Source organism: Ornithorhynchus anatinus, chromosome 3 (genome assembly GCF_004115215.2).
Source record: "Ornithorhynchus anatinus isolate Pmale09 chromosome 3, mOrnAna1.pri.v4, whole genome shotgun sequence".
In the NCBI taxonomy this organism is placed as follows: domain Eukaryota; kingdom Metazoa; phylum Chordata; class Mammalia; order Monotremata; family Ornithorhynchidae; genus Ornithorhynchus; species Ornithorhynchus anatinus.
Genome location: NC_041730.1, coordinates 66,184,932 through 66,207,481, shown reverse-complemented (window position 1 = coordinate 66,207,481; position 22,550 = coordinate 66,184,932). Strand labels below are relative to the sequence as shown.

Sequence of the window (22,550 nt, the reverse complement as noted above, 5' to 3'; positions counted from 1 at the left end):
TTCATAAAACCAAAGTTGGGAAATGGATCCGAGGATAGAATAGGCATCTCAGGTTTCAACCAAATGAGGTATAGATTTTAGAAGGGACTAGACCGACTCCTTGACACATTTTTTGTGGCATTTGTTAAGTGCTTACTGTGTGGCAGGCACTGTACTAAGAGCTGGGGTAGATAATCATAATAATAATAATGTTGGTATTTGTTAAGCGCTTACTATGTGCAGAGCACTGTTCTAAGTGCTGGGGTAGATAAGGGTCATCAGCTTGTCCCACGTGAGGCTCACAGTCTTAATCCCCATTTTACAGATGAGGTAACTGAGGCACAGAGAAGTTAAGTGACTTGCCCACAGTCACACAACTGACAAGTGGCAGAGCTGGGCTTTGAACCCATGACCTCTGACTCCCAAGCCCGTGTTTTTTCCACTGAGCCACGATACAAGCTGTTTGTCAGCTGTGTGCCTGTGGGCAAGTCACTTAACCTCTGTGCCTCAGTTACCTCATCTGTAAAATGGGGATTAACTGTGAGCCTCACGTGGGACAACCTGATCACCCTGTATCTACCCCAGCGCTTAGAACAGTGCTCTGCAAATAGTAAGCGCTTAACAAATACCAACATTATTATTATTATTATCAGGTTGGACACAGTCCCTGTCCCACCTGGGGCTCCCAATCTTAATCCCCATTTTACAGATGAGGGAACCGAGGCACAGAGAAGTTAAGTGACTTACCCAAGGTCACGTCAGACAAGTGGCCGAGCTGAGATTAGAACCCAGATCCTTCTGACTCCCAGGCCTGTGCTCTCTCCACTAGGCCATGCTCGTTCTCTGGTTTCTGGGTTCTTAAAAGAAGGATCGATCTGGTCCAATACAGAGTTTCAATGACACAAATAGGAAGAAACAAAAACAGCACTAGGCATCCTGGCTATCAAAAGCAAAGGTGCAGCGGGGTCAACTTTTATATGCACATGATTTGGTCACATATGATGTGGCCACTCTTTGGTCTCATCAACCTCACTCACACACATTGACCAAAAAAAAAAAGCCTCACCATCAATAGCAACCAAAAGATGTCCACATCTGCACCCACAACAATTGAGATTCAGTCTTTGCACTCACAACAGTCCGTTTAATTGCATTCACAAAGACATGATGTCATTGCAAACTCTGTAAGGAAAAATTGCTCTACTGCATAATTTGTAACTTCCAACCTACTCAAGATTCTGGGCTATGAGAGGACTGTCTTGGAAGAAGCAAGGAGATAGAGACTTCAGCTGAGGGACTGAAATGGAGGTCAGACATAGGGGCAAAGAAGGATTTGGAGACAGGAAAACAGCACCTAATGATTCTGGTTTTATTCTGAATCAGCCGATCAATCAGTGATATTTTTATTGAGTGCTTACTCTGTGCAGGGTACTGTACTAAGCACTTGGGAGAGTACAATACAGCAGAAGGAGCGGGCACATTCCCTGCCTATAGAGAGCTTACAGTTTTAAAGTCGATCTACGAGCCCAAACTGGATGATCTTTCCCAAATATGTCACCTCCTCTCTCTACTCCTTTTGTTACTCTGTCCCCCATACGAAAAAGCCCTTCTGCATGTTGAAATCCCAAATTTTAAAGCTACCAGCCTAAAGCTTTTCTCAACAAATCTCTATATTTCAACTGGTAAATAAAATTAAATTAACAAATACATGCATTAAACATGTATCAATTTTCACATTCTACTTCATTACAGAACGTCAGACAATCACCGAGCAGGAAAAAGACATTTTGGGGTAATAAATATATAAGAAATAGATTATATTTATATAATATATAAATAATAAACTCGGATTTACCCATTTCAAAGGGTGACTGTATCCTAGGACATGCTTCTAACCTAAGGTGAAATGAGAACTGACCTCTGGTTTGTGCTTTGGTATTTCTAAAAACCCACCAAGTGCTAATGACTAGATTCTACTGTTGTAATCACAGAGTCCCCGTCCTCTTAATCTTCAGTTCAGTAGCCGTCCTGGTGACTGCGTAGTACCTTGTATTTATTTACACCTTCCTTCCAAGGACTGCAAGGTAGGTACAATTTTATTAATCCCTGTAACTTCCCTGTACAAGAGTCCAGAACAGATTTCATCATCCCCATTTAACCCAAGGTAACACTTAATTATAGCTCTCTCTGACTCATTGTGAGCCACCCAGGGACTAAGGGCTAGAGCCAAGTTTAAAATTTTGGAATCCCAGGCCCCAGCTTCACACTCCCGCGAAAAGTCCTTGCTGTTTCTTTCGTTTCTCTGAATTGTTTAAAAGAAACTTTTGTCCATCAGCTCTGACATCAGTCCCACCGGCCCTGAGCTAATATTTATAAGTACACCTGAAAGTACCTGTTTTTTTCAAGAGCTCACAGCATCGTATAACACATTACTTTGCCAAGAGGTCCTTCTTGGGCTTTCTCTCCTGTACAGAAACAGAACACTTCAAAGCACTTATTAACTACAATGCCATTGAGAACTACCCTCTACCCGCTGTACGAACAGCCAAATGACCTGACTCTTCAGGGACTCCAAATTGAATATGAGGCCAGATGTTTGAACCATTACTCACTGGGATTCAGGGTATCTCTCTGGCTCCGGGCACATTGAGGTTAAAGCTATTATCAGTAATGGGAACCACATAACCGAAATCAACCCGAGAGTTTGCAATTATCCTGCGTATTGAAAATTTCATTTTCTTGCTTCCAGTATCCGTATTAGCTGCCTAGAATGGGTTTAATAACTTGACGATAAGGTGCAATCATTCATTCACTCATTCAGTTCTATGTACTGAGCATCCACAGAGCACTGTACTAAGCCCTGAGGAAAAGTACATTAACCCTGGCCCCTGCCCCAACAGGGACTCATGATCGGAGAATGCAAGAGGTGAAAAGCAATCGACATTCAGGAATGAATGAAATGTCAGAAAGCAAAAGAGCATAAGAGAAAACAGGGACAATAGAAACAATGAGTGAGTAGTCTAAACCAGTAATCTTATCCCTATTGTACAAGAGCTTTTGTAAGATATGGATGAAATTACCGCTTTCGGCTACTCACTGGGACAGGTCAGTTCAGATTCCAGCGGATCCAAACTTCCCGGCATTCCTAATGTTCGTATGGTTGCAACAGCTTCTCCTGTTCCTGCGTGTAGGGGGCATCATCTCAACGTCATCGTCAGTGGCACTTATTAAGTGTTTACTGTGTGCAGAGCACTGTAAAAATAATAACGTTGGTATGTGTTAAGCGCTCACTATGTTCAGAGCACTGTTCTAAGTGCTGGGATAGATACAGGGTGATCAGGTTGTCCCACGTGAGGCTCACAGTCTTCACCCCCTTTTTGCAGATGAGGTAACTGAGGCACAGAGAAGTGAAGTGACTTGCCCACAGTCACACAGCTGACCAGCGGCAGAGCCAGGATTCGAACCCATGACCTCTGACTCCCAAGCCCGGGCTCTTTCCACTGAGCCACGCTGCTTCTCTGTATTGAGTGTTTGGGTGACTAGAGCATAACAGAGTTGGTAGACACGTCCCTTTCCCAGACAGATATTCATATAATTAAATAAATAATGGCTATGTACCTAAGTGCTGTGGGGCTGACGGAGGGTTGAGGGGTCAGGGGTTTTAACTTGATGCAAGCAACAGTTGGGAATCTCTGTAGCCTTCTGAAAAGCACTTAGTACAGTGCTCAAGCGCTTAGTGCAGAGGTTTGCAAACAGTAAGTGCTCAATAAATACAACTAAATGTATTAATATTCTGATATTTCATACTTCCAAATACTTGGTTTGGAATTACCCCCATAAGTCTACCCGGACATTTATGAAAAAGTTTTTTAACTGAGTCCTGACCATGAAGAGAAGAGCCGGACCAGTTTATCAGAACCTTCGGATAGTGCGTGAGTCCCTCTGTCTTCAAGAGTCATCAGTCATCACTGGAATCGGAGAAGTGGTAAGGTCTTGTGGATAGCGCACGGGCCTGGAAGTTGGAAAGACCTGGGTTCTAATCCTGGCTCTGCCACTTGTCTGCTGTGTGACCTAGGAAAGTCAATTAACTTCTCTAGGCTTCAGTTCCCTCTCTTGTAAAATGGGATTAAGACTCTGAGCCCACTGCGAAACATGGACTGCGTCCAAACTGATTAGCTTGTACCTAGCCCTGCGCTCAGTACAGCGCCTGCCACATGATAAGAACTGAGCAATTACCATAAAAAAAACCAAGAAACAAAAAACAGAACTCTAAAGTATAGAGCTGTACAGATGGTGTGGTCCTTCGTAGCGATGACGTCGCTTGGGGTCATTAGTGTTCACCTTCTTGAAGCTCGGTTTCTCAGGTCCATTAGTCCCCACCACGTTCCTCTCTCTAATTGGCCCAGGCTCAAACTGGTTGATTGGCAGTCAGACATCTAGGACTTGGCCGTTGGAGTTCGTAACTGGAATTACGTATGGGAAGATCTTCTCATGTCAGAGCCCCTGCAATTGCCCTCCTGGCTTTTATACCTTGCTATCATGTATACACCACATAGTAAAAGGATGACATCAAGTGACACTGTAAAAGGGGTCTCTCTGGGCCCCATAGTTTTATCCCTCTGTCCGTCTCCCCCGATTAGACTGTAAGCCCGTCAATGGGCAGGGACCGTCTCTATCTGTTACCGATTTGTCCATTCCGAGGGCTTAGTACGGTGCTCTGCGCATAGTAAGCGCTCAATAAATACTGTTGAATGAATGAATGAATCCCTGCTTCTGAATTTGGCATCGGAAATTAATCAGAATCTCTCAATAGTATTTACTGAGCACTTTTGTGTGCAGATCACTGTACTACTACTAATAATAATGTTGGCATTTGTTAAGTGCTTACTATGTGCCACGCACTGTTCTGAGCTCTGGGGTGGATACACGGTAATCAGGTTGTCCCACGTGGGGCTCACAGTCATAATCCCCATTTTACAGATGAGGTAACTGAGGCACAGAGAAGTTAAGTGACTTGCCCAAAGTCACACAGCTGACAAGTGGCAGAGCCGAGATTAGAACCCATGACCTCTGACTCCCAAGCCCGGGCTTTTTCTACTGAGCCACACTGCCACTAAGATCTTGGGAGGGTACAATAATAATAACAATGATAATAATATTGGTACTTGTAATGTGCTTACTATGTGCCAAGTGGTGTTCTAAGTGCTGGAGTAGATACGAGTTAATCAGGTGGGACACATTCCCTGTCCCACATGGGGCTCACAGTCTTATCCCTATTTTACAGGGGAGGTAACTGAGTTACAGAGATGTTAAGTGACTTGACCAAGGTCATACAACAGACATATGGCAGAGCCAAGATTAGAAACCAGGTCCTTCTGACTCCCAGGCACCTGCTGCATCCACTAAGCCACGCTGCTTCTCAAGAGAATATAAACAAATTATAAACTTGACCCCTGCCCTTAAGGAGCTTGCAATCTAATAGGGGGAGACCAGCATTAAAATAAATTACAGGGGTAAACAATAGAGAATAAAAATATGTAGGCACAGACTACATGAGGTTTTGAATTAAGTGCTTAGGGAGCACAAAAGTGCAGAGCTGGTAGTTGGAGATTGAGGTCCAGTGGGACATCTGAGTAGCGAAGTCCTGGAGACAAGAGGAAATGAAAGTTTTCAGAGACAAGGGGATAGGATTAGCAAGATAGACTTTGGAGGCAACCCCACAGAGGCAGGGATTGAAGGTGTGGGAAAAGACAAACTCTTCAAGGGAGTGAAAGAAAATTGAGAAGAGAAAGGAACCCAGAACAGCTAGTGAGAGGTTGGCAGAGGAAGAGCTGGTGAAGGAAACTGAGTTCTAGGCCGGTATCCTATCTGTCAACTCTTATGTTGTACTCGCCGAGCATTTAGTACGGTGCTCTGCGTGCAGTAAGCACTAGTAGATACCACTGATTGTCTGATGGATTGGACACCCGGAGGAGTAAGAGGAGAACCAGAAAGGAACCGCCACAGAACAAACCAAGGTTAGATGGTATTTCCAGGAGAAGGGAGTGAACCACAGTGTTGGAGGTAGTGGAGAGACAGTCAAGTTGTCCACACTCTAACCAGTCACCTCACTGACCCTCAACAACCACTGAGATCCACCTCTCCCTGCTCAGGAGGTTTCCGCACTCCTTACCTCCATCTGTGCATTCCCTCGCCTCTAAGAGGAAAACCTACATGGAACTGTGGGAGACTAAAACGGGGATTATTAACGTGGAAAGGCTGCAGGGACACCTGATTCCTCAGCCGACACGGCCAAACTACCTCACTCAGGTCAGACGTGGAGGTCTGGGAATGGGACAGAGATGGATAAGACTAGTGAGTCACTGAGCCGTTCGGTTGTATTGGAAGAGAGGATCAGGATAGAGTGTGTGACAGAGAATGAGAGTGTTTAGAAGAAAAGAGAGGAATGAGAAAAAGAGACAGAAAGGAGTGGTTTTCCCTAAACATTCCACCCACACATCTGCTCCCTTGTAAGTTCTCAGCCGTGTACAGTGCTGGTCTTCGTCAAGTGGGGCAGAAGTAGTCCCCCTCCCCATCACCTCCTGTTTGGGCTTGGGGATTGAACTCTAAAGGGTCCCCTTGCTGCTGCCTCTGCTGTTTTTTGTAATTCTTTTTTTTCTTCCCTTGCTTTACCAATAAGTTTTTATGTGGCATATCTTTGGTCCTTCAAGTGAAGAGTTGTCTTTCCAGATATCCAAATAAAGACATTTTACTGGTTCGCCCAATTTTTTCCTTTTATGGACTTCATGCATCTCCTTTCCTGCCAAGGTGAGATCCAGAAAGTTCCTTGTGCTCCTTCTTGGATCGGTAGATTTTCTAGGAGTCAGCCTCAAGCACAACCTCAAGGCCTGGAACAGAGTTGCAAATAAGAAGGGAATCTTAATCTCTGGACTCTTCCTTCCCTGCACCGCTTCCGAGCGATGCCCATTATCCAAACTTTTAACTTCTAGATGCACTAAAAATTATGAAGTTAGAACTAGAGATGGTTCTGTTGGAAGCAGCCAGAACTTTACTTGAATAGTTTTCATCACCTTTCATAAGAAATTCTGGCTCACACAAATGGTCATCCAGCCCAATATCTGTTCCTCATGGTTGCTTCTGGATGCGAGGTGGATGTGTGTGACAGTTGTCCTCCTTGACTGAAGGACGAGTCCTCCTAACACCTGGCTTCTTACAGTGTATCCCTTGGGACATATTATCTAAAATCCCCAACTATCCCAAAGTTTATCCTGAACTTTTCTTCTTGTAATGTGGTATGTACCTCTTCGATATGAATACCCAAATCCCTTTATACAAGAAGGCAAGGGCTTCCTTTAGTTTGTTTTGAACCCACCACCTTCAAGCTTCAGTGGATGCCCTTTTGTCCAGATATTTTAAGATTTTATGACCAACAATACTGTTTGTCCCATGTACACAGGCTTTACGATTTTGTAGACTTCACTCACGTATAAGGTGACCGGATCTGGGGGAGCTCAAAAGTGAAAAAAATGGTGTGGAGCCGAGAAGGCAGGAAAGAGAGAAAGCTAGAGAGCCAAAGATATACAGAGTCAGAGGGAGGTAAAAAATGAAGCAAGAAAAAGTTGGAAAGACAGAGAAAGAAAGAATTACAGAGAGGGGGATGAAGGACAAATTTATTTATTTTATGGTATTGGTTAAGTGCTCAGTATGTGCCAGGCACTGTGCTAAGTGCCGGACAAAAAGAGGACAAGGAGGCCAGAAGGCAACAGTAATTCTGAAAGAGAAGGGGGTCAGAGTAAGGGTGAAACACGCAGAGACCCATAGTTATGCAGGCACACAGAAACACAAGTAAAAATCCACTACTGCTGACCACAAATTACTGCTGTCACCACTGCCCAAGGTAGGAGCCGGTCAAGATTATCGTTGAGTCCTCAGTTCTTGGGAAAGAGGACTCTGAGCCCCTGCCCAAATACTTAGAAGAGTAAGTAAGCACATAGTAAGCACTTAATATTGTTATCATTATTATTGCTAACATTATTTATTACTGTGCCCCAGGCAGCGTCAGTACCAGATCCTGGTCCTGGCCAACTGGCTTCGGTAGAGCCACAGCGGGCACTCGTGTTGTGCCAGTCTGAAGCACAGCTTGGATGGCAGCCTCTGTCTTTCCAGAATGAAGAGTACTAACCTTTGTAACCTGTCCTCGTAAGGAAGCTTCTCCAACCCTATCAGAACGACGTGCCCACAGAAGACCAGATGTTTGATCACATTACCACGGAGAGCTCTGTACATTTCAATATTTCTCATTTCCACAGACATTAAACACACAGAGGAGCTGGGAACGCGGTGTAATGAGCAGTCGCACATGAACATAAAGCAGTCGGTGGGTCTGAAACTAAGGTTAAACAGCCCAGAGGGCGTTTTTTAAAGGCCTGTTCGATAGTTATAGTAGCTAATGATCAAAGGAGAATACTGTTTAGTTTCTGACTTCGTTTTGGAAAACTTCCAAACTACATTAGCTCCATATGATGCTGATATACAGCTCCAAGAAATCAAGAGGTTAAAAGGCAAATACTTGTTCCATGAGGTATTTTCAGAGACAGGAAAGTCAATATTATTCCTTGTCCCTGGGGACCTTCTCTTAGATAATAGCCATCTCTACCTACAGTAGGTACCTGCAAAGAAATGTGTGGTTTCTTTTCTAATCCTGGATCTTCTGTGTGACCTTGGGCAAGTCATTTAGCTTCTCTGTGCCTCAGTTCCCTCATCTGCAAAATGGAGAATCAAGACCTGTTCTCCCTCCTACTTAGACTGTGAGCCCCACGTGACAACGGATTAACTAGTGTCTACACCAGTGGCTTAGTACAGTGGGTGGCGTATTAGTACTTAAAAGCCACCATTAAAATAATAATAACAATAATTATTCGTATTTTTTCACCGAAAATTAAGAAACTACCTTCCCCCCGCTGAATCCTTTAATTAAATAACAGCAGGACAATCCTTTTTAACCATGTGGTCAGAAAGACAATCGGTCCACCCACATCGATATGATTCTCATCACAATGCCACTTTATTTTGGTTCGGTATTTAAGCATTTACTATGTGCCAGGCACTGTCCTGAGTGCTGGGGTGGATAGAAGCAAATCGGTTGGGACGCAGTCCCTGTCTCAAAGGGGGCTCAGTCTTAATCCCCATTCTGCAGATGAAGTAAGTGAGTGAAGCGAAGTGACTTGTCCAAGGCCACAGAGCAGACAAGTGGCAGAGCCGGGATTAGAACCCAGGTTGTTTTGACTCCCAAGCCCCCGATCTATCCACTAGGCCATGCTGCTTCTCTGTTTTAAAGACTCTGTGAAACCTAGTCTATGCTTACACTAGGATGTGTACGGATGTGCCCTGTGTACACAATCTTTATGATTTTGTAGACTTCACGGATGTGTGGAAGTACGGATGTGCCCTGTTGGGAGATTCCAAGCTTACCCGAACATATGCAGGGTCACATTCCACTTGTTGTAGTCCTGAGAATGGAGTCTCAGCCAAAATGCCTTATGTCCGCGGTTCTGAAAACTGGGCTACAGTTTCTACAAGGGGCGCTGAGTCAGCTAGATGAGTCCTCTAGGCCGTAAACTCATCGTGGGCAGGGAACATGTCTTCTAACCCTGTTATATTGTATGCGCCCAAGCTCTTAATACAGTGTTCTGTACACAGTTAGCGCTCATTAAATATGATTGATTGGTGTTATGGGCTGAAGTAGCTTTTCAGGGGAGGCTGAGAAAGATCAGTATCGGATCCTAAACACTGTCATGTGAACTGAAGCCCTTATTTATTGAGCCCTTACTGTGTGCAGACCACTGTACTAAGCGTTTGGAATGTACAATTCGGCAACAGATAGAGGCAATCCCTGCCCAGTCACAGTCTAAAAGGGAGAAACAGACAACAAAACAAAACAAGTAGTCAGGCAAACAAAACAAGTAATCGGGCAAACCCACTTTGTTCGAAAAATCCTTCCTCAAAGATTCTTGTCAGCCCAGAGCTGAAAAAGAAGTGCTGAGGTTGACCAAGCAGTCCATAGAAATTCTGCATTACTTAAGGTTGTGCTGTACTGTTGTGTTGCTTTTTTAAAAATCTCTTCTTGTTGCTCCATTCTAGTTCATTTTAAAAGTTAATTTTAAACTGTTTAGTTTTAAACAGCAGCTGGGGAAGTAATTGCCCCAGTGATCGTGACGCTAATATAAACGCTTCAAGACAAGCGCATTCTTTTTATGAAGGGTTATAGTTTTCCAGAGGGAAAATCAAATACATTCCCAGCCAGTAGTCAGTAGGACCCAGTGAGCCCCTGCAGTACACAAAGAACAATATTAGGAGTCGTGCAGGGCTTTGAAGAAAGGGCAGGCCATGGCCCTCCTGGGCTAGAAGCTTCAAATAGAACGAGGGAAGAAAGCAGCAAGAGCTGCCTCTCTGAGCACACTGTGCTGTTTATCATATTTCCAAGCCACGGGGTGGAGCTTTAAGAGGCAGAAAGGAATTCCAACTCAGCATTCGCAGACTCTCCTCATCCCACCCTCTGCCTCGACGGCTCAAGCCGCTGACGTCAAACCTACTGTTACTGTCAGCCCTGGGTTTCTGGGGAGTGGAAGGAGTCAGAAAAGCTGGGAGGGAGGTCAAAGCTGGCATGGGTCCAGAAGGAAGCTTGGGATGGGAGGGAGGGTCAGATCTGTTTATGTGGCCATGGACAGATTTCACAAAGTTACAACCAGCCTTCCCTTTTCATATCCACCAGAAGCTTCTTCTATCTCACTAAAATCTTGGCGAAAATATTTCTGTGGTTATAACTTGCCCTGTGGATACACTTTGATTTAGTTCCTCACTTTTAGAACACACTGAGGTGATAGATGCAGAGAGGAACAGGGATGGAGACGTCTAGGAGCACGGTATACCAGGAGGTCTACCAGAATGCTTGAAACTGTCACCGCTGAATGTGCAGTCCCTGTATCCAGGGAAGAAAGCTCATTAGACCCTTCCCATCCACATTCCGGGTACCAAACTATAATCCCCCTCTAGACTGTAAACTCCCCATCTAGACTGTAAGCTCAATATGAGCAGGGAATCTGTCTGTTTATTGTTGTATCGTACTCACCCAAGAGCTTAGTACAATGCTCTGCACACAGTAAGCACTTAATAGATACGATTGAATGAATGAATGAATAAATAATGCCACTGCATTTCCCCTGCCCTCACTGATATCTGGTTAGGAGCCGTGCCTACCCATGAATGTGTCTCAGCATAAGGGACGTGAATGAGGTATAACAACCACCCCATCGATTTGCAGAGAAACTCCCCTCAACATCTAGGAGAGCCTAAAAGAACTCTGATAAGCACAAGCCATGATGCTATGACACTAAGAAGTGTTGCCCGAAGCTCCAAGCAGGAGACAGAGTTTTTAAAATCTTGGAGTGGCAAGAAAACAAGAGTTTGCTAACAAATGGAAGGTGAACCCTATAAAGTTGGAACCGAGAATAGACATGACATTGCAGAGATAAAATGCTGGAGCCCACTGCTCTGGGAGTGGAGATAACAGTGAGTGATGAAAGCTTTTCTCTCCCAACCTCCCCAGTAGGGGTAAATGTAAGCATAATGCTTACACAACTGAGTGATGAGCTGAGCAAAGAGAAGCAATGTGGCCTAATGGATAGAGCACGGGCCTGGGAGTCAGAAAGACCTGGGTTCTAATCCCGGCTCTGCCACTTGTCTGCTGGGCGACCCTGGGCAACTCACTTAACTTCTCTGGGACTCAGTTCCTTTGTCTGTAAAATGGGATTTAGGACTGTGAGCCCAGTGTGGGTCCTGGACTGTGTCCAACCTCGTTAGCTTGTATCTACCTCAGTGCTTAGTATAGTGCCTGACACATAGTCAGCGCTTAATAAATGCCATAAGAAAAAGACTAAGAGCTCAGTATGGTGTGTCGCCGTCCCATTACTTTTAGTACAACTAAAGCTGCTGTTGTTAAAGAGGAGCTGAATCTAGTGAAACAGCAGCAAAGAATGACTCAGTAATGGGTTCCATAGATCTCAAACTCCTTCTATGACCTCTTCCCTCACCACACAGGGAGTAATCAGACTCCCAATCAACCTCTTAACTGTCAGAACGTTGATCAGAGATGGGATAGCGGAACTCTAACGGATGAGAATAAAATTGCGTGACCAGTGGGAGATCAGTCAATCAATCACTGATATTTATTGGGTGCCTAATGAGTGCCTGACGGAGCACCGCAGAAGCAATGGGCTTATTGTCTGCCCTTAGGGAGCCCACGAACTAACGAGGAGTACAGGCAGACAAAATGATTTACAAATAGTATGAGCAGCAGGAGGAACAAGGGTACAGCAGGAAGCAGTGTAACTACATCCTGTTGAAATAGCCAAATAAGTAATTAAATATACAGATGAAAATTCCAACACCTCAAGTAAGGAAGACGGCATGGCTGGAGAAGGCTGGAATGTACTGAGCTTTCTATACTGTGTAGGGAGAGAGAGGACAAGTGGTACCCAGATCAAGGGCAGAAGGAATAACAAGGTAATTAGTTAAGTAAACCGGTTAATCTGTGATGATAAATGAGGGCCTCACCCACATATCCCAGTGGTGTGCCAGTGCAATCGGGAACTGACTCCTAGCTATGTCATTAAATGGGGGTTCCCCCTTGCATGGTCTGAATGCCGCCATATAATCACAGAAATTTTGTAACTGCAATTCTGCTGCCAGCTCATGACTCCTCCCGGGAGGTAAGAAGACAAATTGCCTAAACCTACTACCGGCCCTTGTTGTGGGGAGGGAACTTGTCTACCGACTCTGTCCTACTGAACTCTACCAAGCACTTAATCCAGTGCTCGGCACACAGGAGGGCTCAATAAATACGATTGATTGATACCAGCGCCGTTCTACCCGGAACATCGAGAAGCAATCTGATTGGGAGAGGCTGTGTATCAAGGGAACCTCTTATAGGCATCTCTTGTTTACGCGGTGTGATCATTTTGAGTATCCATTTTAAATATCCATTTAAATTCTTTTTTCCTGGAGAACCTCTCCGGGCAGGCGGCCCCTTGTCCTCATCTGGACACTCCAAGCTTGATTTGGACTCATGGATTGCACTACTCTTCTGCCCGTCCTTTACCGTCACAGTGGGACAAATTACGGTTGGGACAGATTTTGGTTTCGTAACAGTCGTCCAGATCCAGGTAGATGAACAGTAGGCCAGAGGCTACTACACCAGGGCCTGACGGGAAATCCTAACAGTAGAGGCCATAATGACGATAACAATAACAATTACGTACTAAGCGCTGACCAAATATCCAGACGCACACATGCAGCAGAAACATAGGAACTATAGAATTACAAAACAGCACAACTGTGTAAATACAAATAGAGTGGGAGTTGATTTTTCGGGGGGGGGTGGGTGGGGAACGCTCTTATGCCACTGCTATTTCCTGAGAAGTTGTAGGGGAAGAGGGTGTGTCAGGTATCAGTTTTAGAGAAACACTGCCCGACCCGTTCTGACCCGTTCCCTTTTTCCCCTAAGTTGCTGCTTTGCCGATGCTGCCTTCCGATCTCCTGGGTTACTGCTTATTAGGTTAAGGAGCACCTAAAAATACCTAGAATGAGGTAAGTTAATAGCCGTCTCCGGACTGGACACTCAAAAGGCATAAAAGAGATATGAAATCTGGCCAGATCTGAAAGGAAGCTCTGCTTGAGTACTTTGAAGAACTCTAAAGCTCATTCTCCATGTCTGGTAACTAATAATAATAATAATAATAATAATAATAATAAGGTTGGTGTTTGTTAAGCACTTACTATGTGCAGAGCACTGTTCTAAGCGCTGGGGTAGACACAGGGGAATCAGATTGTCCCATGTGGGGCTCACAGTCTTAATCCCCATTTTACAGATGAGGTAACTGAGGCCCAGAGAAGTGAAGTGACTTGCTCACAGTCACACAGCTGACAAGTGGCAGAGCCGGGATAACAATAACGATAATGATTGCGATATTTGTTAAGCACTTACTACATGCCAGGCACTGTATTAAGCACAAGGGTAGATACAAGTTTATCAGGTTGGATGCAGTCCCTGGCCTGCATGGGGCTCACAGTCTCAATCCCCATTTTACAGATGAGGTAACTGAGGCCCAGAGAAGTGAAGTGACTTGCCTAAGATCACCACAGCAGACAAGTGGAGGAGCTGGGATCAGAACCCAGGACCCTCTGACTCCCAGGCCCGTGGCCTACCCACTGCACCACGCTGGTACTATTTAAATCGGAGATGCGATCGAAAAGAACGCAAGGAAGTTGGTTCCAATAGAGATTTAAAATCACAAACCAAGAGCTACACCAGAAAACTCCCAAATAGATCATCAAGCCCCAACTTCCCTAGCATACCCTTACATCGGCTTAATTTAGGGGGCTATGGGTTCACCCACGTGGAGCCAGCTCTGCAGAGCTGAGATGAAGAAGCTCATCCCTCAGCCACCACCAGCAATAGAACAGGGAGAAGAAATCTTTCTCTGCCTCCGCCAAGAAAATGCAGGGAGGAGTTGGCTCTGCCCAGGACTACCACTTACTATGATGATGAGTCAGCCGCGTCACCCCGGCTCGTTCCCTTTATTCATTCATTCAATAATATTTATTGAGCGCTTACTATGGGCAGAGCACTGTACTAAGCGCTTGGAATGTACAATTCGGCAACAGATAGAGACGGTCCCTGCCCACTGACGGGCTTACAGTCTAATTGGGGGAGACAGATGGACAGAAACAAGACAACATAATCACAATAAATAGAATCAGGGGATGTGCACCTCATTAACAAAATAAATAGGGTAATAAAAATCTATACAAATAAGCACAGTGCTGAGGGGAGGGGAAGGGAGAGGGGGAGGAAGCAGAGGGTAGAGGAGGAGCAGAGAGGGAGCAGAGGGAAAAGGGGAAGCTTAATCTGCGAAGGCCTCTTGGAGGAGGTGAGTTTTACTCTACCCATCTCCCCACCCCACAGTGCTTGTATATATAAGTACAAATCCACAATTCTGTTTATTTATATTAATGCCTGTTTACTTGTTTTGACGTGTATATAGCTGTAATTGCGTGGCTCAGTGGAAAGAGCCCGAGCTTGGGAGTCAGAGGTCATGGGTTCGAATCCAGGCTCCGCCACTTGTCAGCTGCGTGACTGTGGGCAAGTCACTTAACTTCTCTGGGACTACGTTCCCTCATCTGTAAAATGGGGATTAACTGTGAGCCTCACATGGGAAAACTTGATTACTCTGTATCTACCGCAGCGCTTAGAACAGTGCTCTGCACATAGTAAGCGCTTAACAAATAGCAGCAATATTATTATTATAATGCTATTTATTTATATTGATCCCTGTTTACTTGTTTTGATGTCTATCTCCCCCCTTCTAGACTGTAAGCCCTGTATGGGCAGGGATTGTCTCTCTTTATTGCTGAATTGTACATTCCAAGCGCTTAGTACAGTGCTCTGCACACAGTAAGCGCTCAATAAATTCGATTAAATGAACGAATGAATGAAATAAGACCAGCAGTATGCTTGTGACAGCCACAAAAGACCAGGAAGTGGTTCCAGGGCTGTATTAGGACTACCACTTACTATGATGATGAGCCAGCCGCTCTGTTTCCGGGAACGTGTAGTTTCTCCTTTTCTTTTCAGTTCACTTGACGGCTTTGAATAGGACCTTTTGGATGATCTGAGCCCACACAGTTCTCCTCAAAGACCCATGGTACGGCAGTGCAGTCTAACTACGGTCGCGGCTTTGAAGCAGCGTGGCTCAGTGGAAAGAGCCCGGGCTTGGGAGTCAGAGGTCATGGGTTCGAATCCCAGCTCTGCCACTTGTCAGCTGTGTGACTGTGAGCAAGTCACTTCACTTCTCTGTGCCTCAGTTACCTCATCTCTAAAATGGGGATTAACTGTGAGCCTCACGTGGGACAACCTGATTACCCTGCATCTCCCCCAGCACTTAGAACAGTGCTCTGCACATAGTAAGCGCTTAACAAATGCCAACATCATTATTATTATTATTATTATCATCATCTGGTTCCCCCATCCAGAGGCCTGGGTGAAAAGAGACCGTAGGGCAGTCTGATACACTTCCCCTCTTCAAAGCCCTACTGAAGGTTCACCTCCTGAAAAGGCCTTCCCAGACTAAGCCCCCCTTTTCCTCAGCTCCCCCTTCCCTCCCCATCACCCCGACTCGCTCCCTTTGCTCTACCCCCCTCCCCAACCCACAGCGCTTCTATATATATGTACATATCTATAATTCTGTTTATTTATATTATTGCCTGTTTACTCGTTTCGATTTGTATATATCTATGATTCTATTTATTTATATTGATCCCTGTTTAATTGTTTTGCTGTCTGTCTCCCCCCTTCTAGACTGTAAGCCCGTTATGGGCAGGGATTGTCTCTCTTTATTGCTGAATTGCACTTTCCAAGCGCTTAGTACAGTGCTCTGTATGCAGTAAGCGCTCAGTAAATATGAATGAAGGAATGAATGAATGAAATAAGACTAGCAGAAGGACTGTGACAGCCACAAAAGACCAGGAAGCGGTTCCAGGGCTGTATTAGAAGTCATTTGGAACTCCACTGTGGTGGAGGCAAACCACAACCCCAGTTGTTCTTGTCGTCCTAGGCTCTCGAGTCATTTCCAACCCGTAACGACACCGTGGTCACATCTTTCCCAGAACACCCCACCTCCATCTGCAATCGTTCTGGTAGTGGATCCATAGAGTTTTCTTGGTATACGGAAGCAGTTTACCATCGCCTCCTTCCACACGGTTAACCCGAGTCTCCGCTCTTGGCTCTTTCCCCTGCCGCTGCTGCCCAGCGCAGGTGAGTTTTGACTGGTAGCACATTGCCTTCCACTCGCTAGCCCCTGGCCAACCTAGGAATGGAATGGACGGGTCTCTGCTTTACTCTCCCTCCTGTAGTCGAGACTGGTAGACTACTGGAAACTCTCCAGGCGCGACCCTGAGAGGTGCACGACCCCAGACTGACGCTCAAAGTACCGAAGGTGTTTATGAAACATCAGTACCTGATGGGTCTTTCTCTTTACTAATCTATCCCTCTCCCTCATCATCTTACTTCACTTTCAGCGTGGCTTAGCGGATAGAGCCCTGGGAGTCAGAAGGACCTGAGTTCTAATCCCTCCTCTAGCACACATCCGCTGAGTGATCTTGGACAAGTCACTTTACTTCTCTGGGTCTCAGTTACCTCATCTGTATAATGGGGATTAAGGATGTGAGCCCCATGAGGGACAGGGACTGTGTCCAACCTGATTAACTTGTATCTATCTCAGTGCTTTGAACAGTGCTTGGCACATAGTAAGTGTTTAATAAGTACTATTATTATTATTGCTATTATCATATCCCAGGTCAAGCTCTTTGCTCTTTCCAAGTTAACCTGCATATTATGCCTCATCCTTGATTCGCCTGCCTTCAGTGCCTTGCTTATACCTTTCTTCTGGCATGGAACTCCTTCTCTCTATGGTATCGTATGGGAAGCAGCATGGCTCAGTGGAAAGAGTCCGGGCTTGGGAGTCAGAGGTCATAGGTTCGAATCCCGGCTCTGCCACTTGTCAGCTGTGTGACTGTGGGCAAGTCACTTCACTTCTCAGTGCCTCAGTTACATCATGTGTAAAATCGGGATTAACTGTGAGCCTCACGGGGGACAATTGCTACCCTGTATCTACCCCAGCGCTTAGAAAAGTGCTCTGCACGTAGTAAGCGCTTAACAAATACCAACATTATTATTATTATTATTCCCTCTTTAAATCCACGAGACCATTCCCATTTTCAAAGCCCTCCTGAAAGCTCAACCCCTCCGAGAGCACGTTTGTAACTAAGCTTTCAGATTGTGACAATCCAACATCTATCCTTAGCGGTCGTGTGTATAAAGCCACGCTTAGCACATAGACATGTTTGTTCATTTATCCTGCCATATTTCTCCTTCCGGCATTTGTAGTGCTTTTCATTCTCCTCCACCTACTCTTCATAAATGATTCATGCCTGCCCGTCTCTCCTACTAGATCGTAAGTTATTTGACGGCAGCGTGGCCTAATGGGAAGAGCATGAGACTGGACGCCAGAAGAGCTGACTCGAGAAGCAGCGCAGCCTACTGAGAAGCAGCTTGGCCTAGTGAGAAGCCGCGTATAGCCTAGAGAGAAGCAGCATGGCCTAGTAGAAAGAGCACTGGCCTGAGAGTCAGAGGACCTGGGCTCTTATCCCAACCCCGCTTGGCGCCTCTGTGACCTTGGGCAAGTCACCTCACTTCTCTGTGCCTCAGTTACCTCATCTGTAAAATAGGGCTTAAGAATGTGAGCCCCATGTAAGACACAGACTGTGCCCAACCTGATTATCTTGTGTCTACCCCTCGGGCAAAACACCTAACCTCACTCTGTCTGTCTCCTTATCTGAAAAATGGAGGGATATGATACCAGCTCCTCCTACCTCTTAGATTTTGAGCATGTGCAACAAATACTGTGCTTGATCGGATTAAAATGAGTCTATCTCAGTGCTTACCGGGGTGCTTGACACATGATACAAATCTTAATAATCAATCATTCGTATTTATTGAGCGCTTTACCTCAATCTCATCTGTCTAACTGGCGATCCCTGCCTCTGGTCTGGAACTGCCTCCCCTTCATATCCAGCAGACCATCACTCTCCCCACCTCCAAATCCTTATTGAAATCACATCTCCAAAAGGCCCTTCCCTGACTAAACCCTCATTTCCCCTACTCCCTCTCCTTTCTGCATTACTTTTGCACTTAGATTTGACCATAAGCTCCTTGTGGGCAGGGAACGTGTATACCAACTCTGTGCTACTGTACTCTCCTAAGTGCTTGGGAAAGTGCTCTGTAACAGTAAGTACTCAATAAATATGATTGATTGGTCTTTTTTCTTCTACAGCTTCATGTGCTTAGTCGAAGGGCAGTAGGGTAAGGACCCAATTGTTGCAGTGTATTTAGGTGCAATTAGTGCATTTAGATGAGCAGTTTCAGTTTGATTCAAGTGCTTAGTTAAGTGCTTTGTGCTCAATCACCAGTGAGTGATTCAAGCAGCAACTGAAAGGTAAGTAAGGGAATAACTCTGGTGAGACGGAAGCTTAATCAAGAAGTCTCTTGGAACAATGTTTGGGAAAGGTCTAGCATTTTGGTAGAAAATAAACTTGAATTATGAATAAAATAACAACTGAGATGGTCTCTTACTAAATACATAGTCATGTAATATTTTTCTACATTAGACGCCCAACCAACCAGACCGTTACTTTGGGAATTTCAATTCCAGGTGTGCAGAAAGGAGAATAAATGTAAATGTGATAAGTAAACAGAAACTCAGTGAGGCTATTGGGAGGCAGTAAATGGTGCTTAACATTGTTATGCAAAGAACTTGCATTGAGAATACTTTTAAAAACATTCTCAAGTTTTCTGAGGATGGAAGAAAATAATTATTACAACTTGTAACTGAAACACTTATCCTTGTGTTCCCGAATATAGATTAAATGGGAACAAACATTCCATTTAAAACATAAAATAGAAAAGACTATTTGTACTACGTTTGGCTCAGATTCTCTGCTGTGAGAATGTTCTCACATCCCTATTATTCAGCTAATTTTCAAAGTGCCCAAATATTAGTTAAATGTTTTATCAGATTTTTCTAAATCAAGGAACTATGAAAAATGACTCCAATTTGTATGCTGAATCATGTTAATCAATCAATCCATGGTATTTAGCCAGTGCTTCCCATGTTAAACTAAAAATAACTCCCCTTCTCCAAATAAAGTGATTTCTTCTGCTACCCATTTTGCAGATGTATAGGGTCAGTGAATGAATAATCCGAATAAACACCCCGTTTGGGAGAGGGCATTTTTTCAGAGAGAATGGAAACAAGTTCAGCTTTGCTTTCATTCAAACTAGTTTGCATTTCAGAGAAGGCTTTGTCTTCAGAATTGTCTTCTTTCTACTGGCAGAAAGAGCCAGAGCAAATTGCATTCTTTGGTCCAAGTAAATAGTTTGAAAACTTCTGACATTGCAAGAAAGTGCAGGAACAGAAGTTCCCTGGGTTCTTATGATAATAATCTCATGCACTACAGGTTTTACCACTTTGCTAGATGCAAACAGCATGAAAGTGATGAGCCCTGATTCTTGGATAACTATCTAATAGTTTAGATAATTGGCCCCTGAATCTTTAAAAATTACCTGTATTTCATTGAACATGTTACTACATTGATGACATCGCCAATGAAAAAGGGAGAAGAGGAAGAGTAGGTTTATGGGGAAGTCAGAGGAACATTCTCCAGTAGTCTCAATTTAGAGATTAGGTGAAAGGTTTGGGAGCTGGAGCAACAGGGCAAAGAAATGGTGACGTAAAATAAATACCATACCAAATATCATTAATAAATCTCTTTCCTAACGCAAGTTTATTGAGGGAGCGTAATCTAGTGGAGAGAGCATGGGACTGGAAATCAGGAGGCTTGAGTTCTAGTCATGTCTCTGCCCTTGGCCTGCTGTGTGATTTAGGTAAGTCATTTCACCTTTCAGTTTCCCTATCTGGAAAATGGGGTTACTACTACCTACCTTTTCCTAGAGATGAGGAAGGATAAATGACGGAGGATAAAATGAGATAATTGATGTGAAAGTGCTTGTGAGATAATTGAGGTGAAATGCCCCACAAGGTATTATTATGATTATAGCGGTTCTCGGGAAAACTTAGTCCCATCAGAAGGAAACATTTTCTTTCAGGGTCAGTGGCAGTGTTCTGTGAATGCAAATTAATGAAATTAAAAGTGATAATAAAGGTAATCTCTGAAGCTACAGCTATAACAGAAAAAAAACATTCATACTTTTTTTGCTGGCTTGAGACCTATCCAGGCATTGCATTTGATATTTGCCCCACGCCCAACCCTAGAGCACTTATGTATATATCTTTAAATTATTTATGATGAATTATTTATTCATATTAATGCCTGTCTCCCCTTCTAGACTCTAAGCTCATTATGAGCAGGGAATGTGACTAATTCTGTACTCTCGCAAGCACTTAGGACAGTGCTCTGCACATCAAAATGTTCAATAAATGCCACCGATTGACTGATTGATTGCATTCCCATGAGCCTTAGGAATATGAAAGCACAGATAAATTCCACATTCCTGTGTAACCTTGGTTTATTGGCCCAGTGGGTTTTTTTAATGGTATCTGTTCAGCACTTACTATTTTCCAGGCACTGTACTAAGTGCTGGGGTAGGTACAAGATAATCAGGTTGGATACAGTCCATGTCCCACATGGGGCTCACAGTCTTAATCCCCATTTTACAGAAGAGGTGCCTGAGGCCCAGAGAAATAAAGTGAGTTGCCCAAGGTCACACAGCAGACAAGTGGCAGAGCCGGGATTAGAACACGGTCCTTCTGACTCCCAGGTCCATGCTCTATCCACTGGGCCACACTGATGGTTCACTGTCCAATTGTTTAACTGCAGTTGATACTGAATGGGCGGAGTTGCTATCTGGCAGGGTGGCTAACACTTTGAAAAATCAACAGAACTCAGTATAATTTAAGGAAGTTGAAAAGCAGGGAAGTAGCTTGGTGTAGTGGATAGAGTACAGGCCTGGGAGTCAGAAGGTCATGGGCCCTAATCCCGGCTCCGCCACTTGTGCTGTGTGGCCTTGGGCAAGTCACTTCACTTCTCTGTGCCTCAATTCCCTCATCTGTAAAATGGGGATTAAGACTGTGAGCCCTCTGTGGGACGGGGACTGTGTCCAACCTATTTTGTATGCACCCCAGCACTTAGAACAGTGTCTGGCATATAGTAAGTGTTTAGGGGAAGCAGTGTGGCTCAGTGGAAAGAGCCTGGGCTTCGGAGTCAGAGGTCATGGGTTCGACTCCCGGCTCTGCCACTTGTCAGCTGTGGGACTGTGGATAAGCCACTTAACTTCTCTATGCCTCAGTTACCTCATCTGTAAAATGGGGATTAACTGCGAGCCTCACATGGGACAATCTGATTACCTTGTAACTACCCCAGCGCTTAGAACAGTGCTCGGCACATAGTCAGCGCTTAACAAATACCAACATTATTATTATTAACAAATACCACTGTTATTATTGAAACAGTTAAAAAATATCAACAATGCAAATACAGAATGAGGCTCAGTGAGCAGGTCATTAATTGGAGTGGAATAAAGAGTTCGAGCTGTGGTGTAGTGGGAGAAGAGAGTGGATAAGTAGGAAGAATGCTGATTGAGTGCCTGGTTTCCTAGTATTTCATCTAGTATTTCCACTCATCTTCAGGTTATTTTAACTCTTAGTTCTCCATACATCACTAGTCATACTAAATATTTCTCTCTTTTCAGATTGAACTCATTCAGGAGAGAAAGTGGTCTTGATCACTGATCACCAGAATCCTTATTTGGAGACTGCTAAACAGTTGCTCTCCATGTTTATTACTGAGGATCAAGCAAGAGAAAAGGGGGTTAATGTTAGTCAGTTAAAATTACTGAGCTCTTTACTGTGGGCAGAGGACTGCACTAAGGCTTGGGAGAG

The 22,550-nt window shown here is 44.5% G+C and overlaps 1 non-coding gene across 1 annotated transcript; it reads right to left on the bottom strand.

Annotated features, from left to right (window-relative positions):
• Nucleotides 1-16,859: 16,859 nt before the first annotated feature.
• LOC114810487 lies at nt 16,860-16,997 on the bottom strand. The gene has a single exon (XR_003758186.1). It is a non-coding gene; the product is annotated as a small nucleolar RNA SNORA7 (small nucleolar RNA).
• Nucleotides 16,998-22,550: the final 5,553 nt, after the last annotated feature.